This window comes from Heptranchias perlo, chromosome 20 (genome assembly GCF_035084215.1).
Source record: "Heptranchias perlo isolate sHepPer1 chromosome 20, sHepPer1.hap1, whole genome shotgun sequence".
NCBI lineage: Eukaryota > Metazoa > Chordata > Chondrichthyes > Hexanchiformes > Hexanchidae > Heptranchias > Heptranchias perlo.
The window spans coordinates 22,827,129-22,840,354 of NC_090344.1; the positions used below are offsets into that span (position 1 = coordinate 22,827,129).

A 13,226-nucleotide genomic window follows, 5' to 3' on the forward strand; every position below is an offset into this window, starting at 1 on the left:
GGCCTTAAATGGATGGAACTGAGACAAAAAAAACAAGATTAAAGAGATAAATAGATAAATTAGAGAATATGGAAGAAAGCTGAGGGGGAGGCTAATTAATGTTTTAGAAATATATTTAAATCGATGAACTATATTCTATTAATATTACAGTCCTAAGGTAACTCCGAATTTCCCAGTACCATTTTTAATATTTAATATTTCAACATTCAGGCCTAGTTAATACAACAGCAACAACAACTTGTATAATACAACGCCGTAAATGTGGGAAAAAAACATCCTGAGGGGCTTCAGGGTGGGGCGAGGAAAAAGATAAGCCAAGGAAGGAGATATTAGGAGGGGTGAACGAAAGATCATTCAAAGAGATGGGTTGAAGGAGATCCACCTTTTTGTTCTCAAGATTGGAGGAGAGGGGAGAGGGAAGTGAAAGGATAAAGGCAAACTACATCTACCTGGAAGGAGGGAGTTTGACTGACTCATTCTGATTCATCCCAACCTCGATTGCATGGGGGTGGTTGTATCTATAAACAGATCACAGGAGGTGGAAGAAGAGGTCTGCGTTTGGGGCAATTTTCTGTATCTTTTCTTGGACTTTTTTGCTTAGCATTGAAAAGAAAAGATCTAGGAAGAGTTTGAAGAGGGGTAGGGGGAGGAAATAAGACACCACAAGACCTAAAAAGGGAGCGTGAATCATATTTAATCAAAACCCCCATTGCCTGGCCGAAGTTTTGCTGCAAAACCCATCCTGTGTAATACTGAGCCTGGACTGTTCCAGCTGTCTGAGGTGACGAGATCTCCTCCACCCTTCCACTCCAAACAAGAAGTCGACATCGGCCAATGGAACAGTGAACCCCACCGAACCCACCGTCCACTAATTCGTCAGCTATCCACCCTCCTTCCCTCATTTCCATAGAACCATAGAAAAGATACAGCACAGAAGGGGACCATTCGGCACATCCTGTTCGCGCCGGCTCAAAGAAAAACCAGGTGCCCATTTTCATCCCACCTTCCAGCATCCTGTCCTGAGCCCTGCAGCTTACAGCACTTTAGGTCCAGGTCAAGGTACTTTTTAAAGAGTTGAGGGTCCCTGCCTCTCCCACAAATTCGGGCAGCGAATTCCATACGCCCACCACCCTCTGCGTAATTTTTTTTCCTCATGTCCCCTCGAATCCTTCCGCCAATCAGCTTAAATCGATATCCTCAAGTTCCTGAACTCTCCGCTGGGGGAACAGGTACTTCCTGTCTACACTATTTCGATCCTTCATAACTTTGTTCACCACAATCAAGGCTCCCCTCAGCCTCCTCTCCTCCAAGAAAAACAATCCCAGCCCATCCATTCTCTCCTCGTAGCTGTAATTTTCAAGATCTGGCAACATTCTTGTAAATCTTCTCTGCACTCTCTCCAGAGCAATTACGTCCTTCCTGTAATGTGATGACCAGAACTGTGCACAATGCTCCAGCTGTGGCCTTACAGCGTTTATACAGTTCCATCATTATATCCCTGCTTTTGTATTCTATACCTCGGCTAATAACGGAAAGCATTCCGAATGCCTTCTTCACAACCTTATCTACCTGTCCTGCCACCTTCAGGGACCTGAGCACATTCTCTCCAAGGTTTCTCACTTCATCTACACCTCTCAATATATTCCCGTTTACTGCGTATTCCCTTTTACTGTTTGCCCTCCCTAAATGCATTACTTCACACTTCTCCGGGTTGAACTCCATTTGCCACTTTTCTGCCCACTCCACCAAACCATTGTTATCTTCTTGGAGTCTACAGCTATCCACTTCACTATCAACTGCACGGCCAATTATTGTGTCGTCTGCAAATTTGCCAATCATGCCCCCAACATTCAAGACCAAATCATTAATATATAAAACAAAGAGCAAGCGACTCAACACTGAGCCATATGGCACACCACTGGAAACGGATTTCCATTCGCAAAGACATCTATCGAATTTTAGCCGTTGTTTCCTGTTACTGAGCCAAATTGGGATCCAATTCGCCACATTTCCCTGTATCCCATGGGCTTTTATCTTTCTGACCAGTCTCCCACGTGATACCTTGTCAAATGCCTTACTAAAATCCATGTAGACAACATCCACTGCACTACCCTCATCAATCCTCCTTGTCACTTCCTCAAAGAATTCAATCAGTTTCATAAGGCATGACCTTCCCTGAAAAAATCCATGCTGACTATCCCTGATGAAACCATGCCTTTCCAAGTGACAGTTTATCCTATCTCTCAGCATTGATTCTAATAGTTTGCACACCAGCGAGGTAAGACTGACCGGCCTGTAATTGTTCAGCCTTTCCCTCGTACCCTTTTTAAACAATGGTATTAAGTTTGCAGTCTTCCAGTCCTCCAGTACCTCCCCTGTATCTAGTGAGAATTGGAAAATGATCCTCAGAGCATCCACTATTTTCTCCCTGGCTTCCTTCAATAGCCTAAGAAACAATCCATCCGGCCCTGGTGACTTATCAACTTTCAAGGATTCAAGTCCCTCCAGTACTTCCTCTCTCGTTATGTTTACCTTATCCAATATTTCACACCTCTCCTCTTCAACTACTATGTCTGGATCATCCCTTTCCTTTGTGAATACGGAGACTAAATATTCATTTAAAACCCTACCCACATCCTCTGCTTCTACACACAAGTTACCCTTATCATCCCTGATTGGTCCCACCTTTTCCTTAGCTATCCTCTTGTTCTTAATGTAGGGATAAAACATATTTGGGATTTCTTTAATCTTACCAGCTAATATTTTATCTTGCCCTCCCTTTGAGTTCCTTATTTCCTTTTGTCCGTCATCCCGATACTTTCCCTACTCCCCTAGGCTTTCTGCAGTATTTAGTTTTCTGTGACAGTCATAAGCTTTCTTTTTCTGCTTTATCTTGCCCCGTATACTTCTAGACAATAAGTGGCTCCAAATTTGGCAGTGTCACCCTTTTTCTTTGAGGGGACGTTTCTGAATTGTACCCGTAGAATTCCACTTTTTAGTGCCTCCCTTTGGCTTGCCACTGACTTCTACTCAAGTAGTTGTGTCCAGTCCACTTCTGCCAAATCACCCCTTAGTGATGTAAAATTTGCCTTCCCCCAATTTAAAACGTTTTTGCCTGATTTAACTCAGTCCTTTTCCATAATAATGCTAAAACTAACTGAATTCTGGTCACTATCCCCAATATAGTCACCCACTGTCACTTCACCCACTTGCCCATCTTCATTTCCCAGGATTAAATCTAGAATTGCATCCACTCTTGTTGAGCTTGTCACGTACTGGCTAAAAAAGTTGTCCTGACACCGATCAAGAATTTTGCGCCCTCTGTGCCCCTCACACTGTTTGAATCCCAGTTAATGTTCGGGGAGTTGAAGTCCCCTACTATTATTGCCCTCTTATTTTTGCACTCAGAAATTTGCTTACTTATTTGTTCTTCTATCTCCCTTTCGCTATTCGGGGGTCTATAGTCCGCTCCTCGTGGTGTGACTGCCCCTTTTTTATTTTTTTGCTCAACCCATATGGCCTCGATTAATGATCCATTTAGCATATCATCCCTTCCCACAACTGTAATTGATTTTTTAACCAATAATGCTACCCCCCTCCATTTTAACACCCACTCTATCCGACCTGAAAACTCTATATCCAGGGATACTGAGCTGCCAATTATCCCCCTCTTTAAGCCAGGTTTCCATTATAGCAATGATATCATGCTGCCATGTGTCTATCTGTGCCCTCAGTTCATAGAACCATAGAAAAGAAACAGCACAAAAGTGGGCCATTCGGCCCATTGTGTCCACGCTGGCTCGAAGAACAACGAGGTGCCCATTCTAATCCCAACTTCCAGCACCCAGTCCGTAGCCCTGCAGCTTATTGCACTTTAGGTGCAGGTCCAGGTACTTTTAAAAAGAGCTGAGGGTCCCTGCCTCTACCACCAATTCGGGCAGCGAATTCCATACACCCACCACCCTCTGGGTAAAAACGTTTTTCCTCATGTTCCCTCCAATCCTTCCGCCAATCAGCATAAATCTATGTCCTCCAGTTCTTGAACTCTCCGCTAGGGGAAACAGGTACTTCCTGTCTACTTTATCTCGGCCCCTCATAATTTTGTACACTATTTATATCACCCCATCTGCTGCGTTTGTAATACTCCTTGCATTGAAGTATATGCCCTTTAACCCCGTCAAATTCCTGTGCTGAACACTATTTAACCTTTGCTTCTTTTGCCTTTCTGCGTCGCTAACTACGTCACTAACTGCTTTTCTACTCCCCGTTTCCTGGTCTGAATTTGTCCTATTTGTACCTGCCCTTTGGTACCCATCCCCCTGCGATACTAGTTTAAACCCTCCCCAACAGAACTAGCAAATGCCCCTCGAGGATATTGGTCCCGGTTCTGCTTGGGTGCAACCCGTCTCAGAAGGTGGGATGAATGAGTGAATCCCTTCCCACACACGGAGCAGTTGAACAGTCTCTCCCCAGTGTGAGTGCGTTAGTGTTTCAGCAGATCATTTGTGCTTTTAAAGCCCTTCTCACGGTCAAAACAATTAAAGGTCCCTCCACAGTGTGAACTCGCTGGTGTGACAAAGGTGGGATGACTGAATAAATCTCTTACACATGGAGCAGGTGAACGTCCTCTCCGAAGTGCGAGTGCGTTGGTGTCTCAGCAGTTTGTTTCTGCTTTTAAAGCTCTTCTCACAACCGGAACATCGAAATGGTCTCTCATCAGAGTGAACTCTCTGGTGTGTCAGCAGGTGGGATGACTGAGTGAATCTCTTCCCACACACGGAGCAGGTGGACAGATTCTCCCCCGTATGAACTCGCTGGTGTGACAGAAGGTGGGTTGACCGAGTGAATCTCGACTTACACACGGAACAGGTGAACAGTCTCTCCCCAGTGTGAGTGCGTTGCTGTCTCCACAGTTCGTTTCTGCTTTTAAAGCTCTTCTCAGTCAGAACATTTCAAAGGTCTCTCCACAGAGTGAACTAGCTGGTGCATCAGCAGTTCAGATAAAATAGTGAATCCCTTCCCGCACGCAGAGCAGGTGAACGGCCTCTCCTCAGTGTAAACAATTTTACAACACCAAGTTATAGTCCAGAGGAGCAGGAGAATGGCCTATCCCCAGTGTGAGCGCGCTGGTGTATCAGGTGGCCGTATGACTGAGTGAATCCCTTCCCACACATGGAGCAGGTGAATGGCCTCACCCCAGTGTGAGTGCGTCGACGAATTTCCAGCTCAGACGGGTAATTGAATCCCTTCCCACAGTCCCCACATTTCCACGGTTTCTTCGTGGTGCGGGTGTCCTTGTGTCTCTCCAGGTTGGACGATCAGTTGAAGCCTCATCCTCACACAGAACGCGTGTACCGTTTCTCCCCGCTGTGAATGGTGCGGTCATTTTTCAGGCTGTGTCACTGGTTAAAGCTCTTTCCACAGTCAGTGCACTGGAACACTCTCACTCGGGTGTTTGAAATCTTCTCCCAGAGACAGAACAGACGAACATTTCTCCTTCCACATTCAAAGGCCGATGATATTCAGGTCCTGATGAATCGAGTGACTCTGTCAGATCTTGACGTGGTCTTTGGTTTGAGTTTGCCGTCTGCACATCCTCCCCTTCTAATACACTGTAAAATGAATTTACAAAAGTCATCACTGTCAGTACAGGTTAGAAATTCAGTTCAGATCACTCTACTTTCTATGGAATATTCCTTCCTCTATTGTTCCCCCAAAGCTATAAATTCCCGTCCCACACACTCTGCCTCCTCCCTGTGCTGAAATCCAAACCCATTCCATCATCTTTCAGTGATCCTAAACCATGAGTGAAAGGTTGAGAGAGGAATGTGAGAGTGAGTGTGAGAGAGTGCATGTGAGAGAGTGAATGTGAGACAGTGCATGTGAGAGAGTGAATGTGAGAATGAATGTGAGAGAGTGAATGTGAGTACAGCAGTGGGCTCGGTGTGGAGAATGAAGTGGGGCAGGTGGAGCAAGTTTCAGTGGGGCAGCAGTGATCATAATCTCATTAGGTTTAGAATAGTTATGGAAAAGGAAAAGGAACAAACAAATGTGAAAATACTTAAATGGAGGAGGGCCAATTTCATTGAGTTAAAAAGGGATCTTGTCCAGGTGGATTGGAATCAAAAATTGGCAACAAAACAGTATTTGAACAATGGGAGGCCTTGAAGGAGGAGTTGCTTTGGGTACAGAGTAGACAGATCCCCACGGGGGAGAAAGGAAGGGCATCCAAAGCTAGAGCTCCCTGGATGGCTAAAGAGATAGAGATTAAAATGAAACAGAAAAAGGAGGCTTATGACGAATGTAAGGTTCATAATATAGTAGTGAACCAGGCTGAACAAAGGAAGTACAGAGGAGATCTACAAAAGGGAATAAGGGGTGCAAAGAGAGATCATGAGAATAGATTGGTGGTTAACATAAAAGGGAATCCAAATGTCTTTTATAAACATATAAACAGTAAAAGGGGAGTCAAAGGAAGGGTGGGGTCGATTAGGGACAAAAAAGGAGATCTTCTTGTGGAGGCAGAGGGCATGGCTGAGGCACTAAATGAATACTTTACATCCGTCTTCACCAGAGAAGAGGATGCTGCCATTTTACAGTAAAGGAGGAGGTAGTAGTGATATTGGAGACGATAAAAATAGAGAAAGAGGAGGTACTTAAAAGATTGGCAGTGCTCAAAGTAAAAAAGTCTTTCGGTCCAGATGGGATGCCTCCTAGATTACTGACGAAGTAAGGGTGTAGATAGTGGAGGCTCTGACCACAATCTTCCAATCCTCCTTGGATATGGGAGTGGTGTCTGAGGACTGGAGGATTGCAAGTGTTACACCCCTGTTCATAAATGTGGGAGAGGGATCAACCCGGCAATTACAGACCAGTCAGCCTAACGTCGGTGGGAAACTTCTGGAGACCAGAATCCGGGACAAAATTAATTCTCACTTGGAAGAACGTGAGTTAATAAATGACAGTCAATATAGATTTGTTAAAAGTAAAACCATGTCTGACTAATTTGATTGAGTTCTTCAATGAAATAACGGAGAGGGTTGATGAGGGTAATGACTCGATGTTGTGTACATGGACATTTAAAAGGCAATTGGTAAAATGGCACCGAATGGACCTGTTGGTAAAATTGAAGCCCATGGCAGCATGGATACAAAATTGGCGGAGAGACAGAATGTGGAGATCAGTGGTGATCCATTGTTTTACAGACTGGAAGGAAGTATACAGTGATGTTGAACAGGCGTTGGTATTAGGATCATGACTCTTTTTGAGATATATTAATCACCTAGACATGTAACCAGTGGGCTGCCGCAAGGATCAGTGCTTGGGCCTCAGCTATTTACAATATATATCAATGACTTAGATGACGGAACTGAGTGTAATGTATCCAAGTTTGCTGATGATATCAAGCAAGGTGGGAAAGTAAGCTGTGAGGAGAACACAAAGAGTCTGCAAAGGGATATAGACAGGTTAAGTGAATGGGAAAGTAGGTTGTAGATAGAGTATTATGTGGGGAAATGTGAGGTTATTCTATTTGGTAGAAAGAATAGAAAAACAGAATAATTTTAAATGGTTATAAAATATTAAATGTTAGTGTTCAGAGAAATTTGTGTGCCCTCACACAAAAAACACTGAAAGTTAACTTGTTGGTACAGCAAGCAACCAGGATGGCAAATAGAATGTTGGAATTTATTGCAAGGGGGTTGGAGTAGCTCCCTGACGGATCACTATTTGTCCTTTATTTACAGACGCTCTTTGACCGATCACCGTTTCACCTTCATTTACAGACGCTCCCTGAAAGATCAACATTTCTCCTTCATTTACAGACGCTCCCTGGCCCATCACCATTTCTCCTTCATTCAAAGATGCTCCCCGACCGATAATCAGTTTTCCTTCATTTACAGACGCTCCCTGATCGATCACTGTTTCTCCTTCATTTACAGACGCTCCCTGACCGAATACTATTTCTCCTTCATTTATAGACGCTCCCTGACCGATCACCATTTCTCCTTCATTTACAGACGCTCCCTGACCAATCACCATTTCTCCTTCATTTACAGACGCTCCCTGACCAATCAGCATTTCTCCTTCATTTACAGACGCTCCCTGACGCATCACCATTTCTCCTTTATGTGCATACGCTCCCTGACCGATCACCATTTCTCCTTCATTTACAGACACTCCCTGACCGATCACCATTTCTCCTTCATGCACAGACGCTCGCTGACCGATCACCATTTCTCCTTCATTTACAGACGCTCCCTGACCGATCACAATTTCTCCTTCATTTACAGACACTCCCTGACCGATCACAATTTCTCCTTCATTTACAGACACTCCCTGACCGATCATCATTTCTCCTTCATTTGCAGGATCTCCCTGACCGATCACCATTTATCTTTCATTTACAGACGCTCCCTGACCGATCATCATTTCTCCTTCATTTACAGACGCTCCCTGACCGATCATCATTTCTCCTTCATTTACAGACGCTCCCTGACCTATCACCATTTCTCCTTCATTTACAGACGCTCCCTGACCGATCACAATTTCTCCTTCATTTACAGACACTCCCAGACCGATCATCATTTCTCCTTCATTTGCAGACGCTCCCTGACCGATCACAATTTCTCCTTCATTTACAGACACTCCCTGACCGATCTCCATTTCTACTTTATTTACAGACACTCCCTGACCGATCATCATTTCTCCTTCATTTGCAGACGCTCCCTGACCGATCACCATTTCGCCTTCATTTACAGACGCTCCCTGACCGATCACCATTTCTCCTTCATTTGCAGACGCTCCCTGACCGATCACAATTTCTCCTTCATTTCCAGACGCTCCATGACCGATCATCATTCCTCCTTCATTTACAGACGCTCCCTGATTTGATGAGTCACGAGGTTTGACGTTGACACTGCGCATGCTCGGAGGCCGCGGGCCGTGTGTTGAGTTTCGGGTCTGATCTAAACCGGAGCCCCCGGAGTGTAGAGAGAGAGAGGAGAATGTTCACTGTTTGATATTCGGGCCCGGGGCCGCACTCGGGATTTGTGAAGCCCCCGCCCCCTCCCCCGGGGTTTATTAACCCGCTCCCCCCGCCCATCTCTCACCTGTTGCGGACACGATCTCTGCCTCAATCCCCGCCCGCCGCGCATGCTCAGCTCACACTGCCCGGGTGATTGACGGGAGCTCCGGACCAATAGGAAGAGCGGAGACGGACTGGAGGACCGAGCGGGCGGTTGGTCCTCCAACCAATGGGAGTGTGTGAGGGGCGGGACTTGCGGCACCGAGTGGGCGGGGCTGAGCCCGGATCTCCCTCATTGGCTGAAACTCTGCCTCATTTTGAAAGCTGATTGGTGTGAAACTCTTGGGGAAAACTGGCCCTTTGTGTTGTGGAGAAAAACCGATGGAACCGAGTGGGTGGAGCAAAGATTTCAACATTGGGAATGAAATGGATTAATTCAGGACAGACAGCAGGGATTATTGGAGGGAATAACACAGTGTGGGGATAAAATGCAATGGAGGTTGTGAAGATGGATTGTTAAAAAGTGTTTGAGAAGATGCCGGACAGGAGGCTTGTTGATCAGATTCAAGCTCACGGTATTAAAGGGAGTGGGTCAGTGTGGATGGGAAGTTGGAGAAAGGGCAGAGTCGTGGTTAATGGATGTTTTTCAGACTGTGGGGATGTAAACAGTGGTGTCCCCCAGGGGCAGTGTTGGGACCATTGCTCTTCTCAGTACAGAGAAATGACCTGGGCTTGGGAACAAGGGCATAAGATCAACATTTCCTGACCATACCAAGATAGGGAGCATTAAGAACTGTGAAGAGGAACGTTAGGAACAGGAGTAGGCCGTTCAGCCCCTCGAGCCTGTTCTGCCATTCAGTGAGATTGGTGTCAGTGAGTGTGGGGATTGGTTATTATCACACAGGACAAGATTGGTGGCATTGACTGTAGAGTTGGTTTATATCAGACTGGAGGTGATTGGTGTCAGTGACTGGGTTCAGGAACTGGAATTAGCCATTTCGCCCCTGAAGTCTACTCGGTCGTTCAACTGGATCAGGACTAATCTGTGTCACAACACCATTTACTCGCCTTTGCTCCATATCCCTTGCAACCCTCACACAACACAAATCTATCAATCTCAATATTGAAAATTTCAATTACCCCCAGCATCCACAGCTTTTCAGGGAAGTGAGTTTATAATTTCCACTACCCTTTGTGGAAAAATTGCCACCTTATTTTGCTCTTAAATGATCTAGCTCTAATTTTAAGTTTATCAAGTCAGTGGCAGATGGAGTACAACGTGGGGAAATGTGGAAATTATTCACTTTGGTAGGAATAATAGAAAAGCAGAATATTTTTAAAAGGTGAGACTCTAAGAAATGTTCAAGTTCAGAGGGATTTGGTTGTCCTTGTACACAGATCACAGAAAGTTAACATGCAGGTACAGCAAACAATTAGGAAAGCAAACCGTATGTTGGCCTTTATTGCAAGTGGGTTGGAGAATAAGAGTAAGGAAGTCTTGCTGAAATTATATAGGGCTTTGGTGAGACCACATCTGGAGTACTATGCATAGTTTTGGTCTCCTTACCTGAGGAAGGATATACTTGATTAGAGGGGGTGCAACGAATGTTCACTAGATTGATTCCTGGAATGAGAGGGTTGTTGTATGAGGAGAGATTGAGTAGAATGGCCCTATATTCTCTGGAGTTTAGAAGAATGAGAGCTGAACTCATTGAAACGTCTAAAATTCTTAGAATGCTTGACAGGGTAAATGCTGAGAGGCTGTTTCCCCTTGCTGGAGAGCCGAGAACTAGTGGGCATAGTCTCAAGATAAGGGATCGGCCATTTAGGAATGAGATAAGGAAAACTTTCTTCACTCAGAGGGTTGTGAATCTTTGCAATTCTCTACCTCAGAGGGCTGTGGATGCTCAGTCATTGAGTATATTCAAGAATGAGATCGAGAAATTTTTGGACACCAAGAGAATCAAGGAATCGGAAAGGAAAGTGGAGTTAAGATAGAAGATCAGCCATGTACTTACTGATTGGCAAAGCAGCCTCGAGGGTCCATATGGCCCACTCCTGCTCCTGTTTCTTCTGCCCTCTTGTTCTGCATTCCCCCTCCAGAAGAAATCATTTCTCTGTATCTACATTATTGTATACCTTTATTATTTTAAACATCTCGATGAGATCACATCTCAATGTTTTAAACTCATTGGAATAAAAACCAAGTTTATGCCACCTATCCTCATAATTTAATCCTTTTAACCCTGGCGTCATTCTGGTGAATCTACACTGTACCTTTTCCACGGCCGATTGATCTCTCTCTCGGTTTGGTGCCCAGTTCTCCAGATGGGGTCTGACCAAGGTTCTTTACAACAGAAGCATCACTTCTGTATTCCAACCCCACTCAAAATAATGGTCAACATTCAATTAGACTTGTTGATTACTGTCAAGATTTGTAAGGTATTTGCAAAGGATTCGTGGGGATCTTAGATTTGTGATTTTTCTTTATTCTGTCCACTAAAGGATTTAGACAACATACTCCTGTAAATATAGAAATGGATTATTGGTCCGTGATGTGTTTACTTGTTTGTATTTTGTTCAATACATTTGCTGAGTGTATTTAAATTTAAGACGAGATTCCCAGGCCTGATGCTCTATCCACACATTGAAGGTGAGAGAGATGCTGTGGGACACACGATAAGTCCAGTAGCTGAAAGTGATTCACAGACTGGTTTTTGTGTTTAGTGATCCCGGGTACATTACTGATACCTTCCCTGGATCCCAAGGCTGGGAGAGGCACTCGGGAAGGACCGGGGAACTGGGACTTGGCCATGAGAGTAATTGAAGGTATGAGAACTGAAATAATCTACAGTGAGAAAGGAGAAAAGTCATAATAATCGGTAATTAGGACATCAATTAGTTTCTTATCTTGATTTCAGCAAGTATTTGAACCATTCTGTTTGAAACAAAGTGGATTTGTTGACATATATCCAGAATATTGAATTTCATCCCAGTTATAGCAGTTATTAACATCAGCAGAATCAAATCCCAACTGCCAGAATGAAGTTCTGCTGCTGAAACCCTCATCCCAGCCTTTGTTTACCTCCAGACTCGACTATTCCAATGCTCTCAAGGCCCGGCCTTCCACTTTACATCCTCCGTAAACTTGAACCCACAATCTCCAGATCAATAATCAGTCGCATTATTCTATAAGTGCAGGCAATTGGGACTAGCTTAGTGGTATAAACTGGGCGACATGGACATGTTGGGCCGAAGGGCCTGTTTCCATGTTGTAACTTCTATGATTCTATGATTGTGTCACTGGCCCAGGCTGTGGAGAACACGGAGCAGCTCACACTCCCACAGAGCTGTGGTATGAGCAGGTACCGAGTCAGCCTCAGTCATGAGCACTGGAATCCACGAGTCCGGGTGTGTCAAAGGTGCACGGTGAACAATCACCAAAGTGAAACATTTTTGCCTCTTCCCTTCGATACCTCAGCTGGTCAAGTGACAAGACTGTCGCGGAAAATAAGACAAAGTCATTCTTATATCATTTGTTCAATTCCTGCTCGAAGGAGTACGTGTGCTTTTGCAATAAGCAGCAATTAGTTCAAGGTCGCTCTCTTAACTTTACAGGCGCCTTACAGATTAACATGTTGCCATGAAGGCACAGGACGCCTCTTTTCCTTTCTCAAACTTTAAAACTTTCTGTGTCTGCCCAAACAAGGCTGTTTTGCCTCTGCTCACCAGCAGGGAGCGCTTTTGAGCAGCAATACTTCAAAACACTCAGCTCTCGCTTTCAGGCAAAAGAAGTCTTCGATCAGCACCGGACTCCACGAGTCTGAACATGTCAACAGGCGCACGGTGAACAATCACCAAAGACAATCCTTTCTATCGCTTCCCTTCGATAGCTCAGCTGGTAGAGCGGAGGACTGTAGTGAATTAAACCAAAGTAAAGTCATCCTTAGGTCGCTGGTTCAATTCCGGCTCGAAGGAGTGAGTGTGCTTTTGGAATAAGCAGCAATGACCACGGCTGTTTCACTCGAGCATTTCCCTCTGCTCACCAGCAGGGAGTGCCTTTGAGCAGCAACATTTCAAATCGCCCTCAATTTCAGGCAAAAAGGACTTCGATCAGTCAGTCAGTCAGGGCTCACGCTGCTCCCTCAAGCTCGGGCGGCTGTTGCTTTCCGGTGACCTCGTCTTCCTTCCGCAGGCTCGG

The 13,226-nt window shown here is 44.9% G+C and overlaps 1 non-coding gene across 1 annotated transcript; it reads left to right on the top strand.

Annotated features, from left to right (window-relative positions):
• The first annotated feature begins 12,908 nt into the window (after positions 1–12,908).
• trnay-gua (transfer RNA tyrosine (anticodon GUA)) lies at positions 12,909–13,003 on the top strand. The gene is made up of 2 exons: positions 12,909–12,945; positions 12,968–13,003. It is a non-coding gene; the product is annotated as a tRNA-Tyr (tRNA).
• Positions 13,004–13,226: the final 223 nt, after the last annotated feature.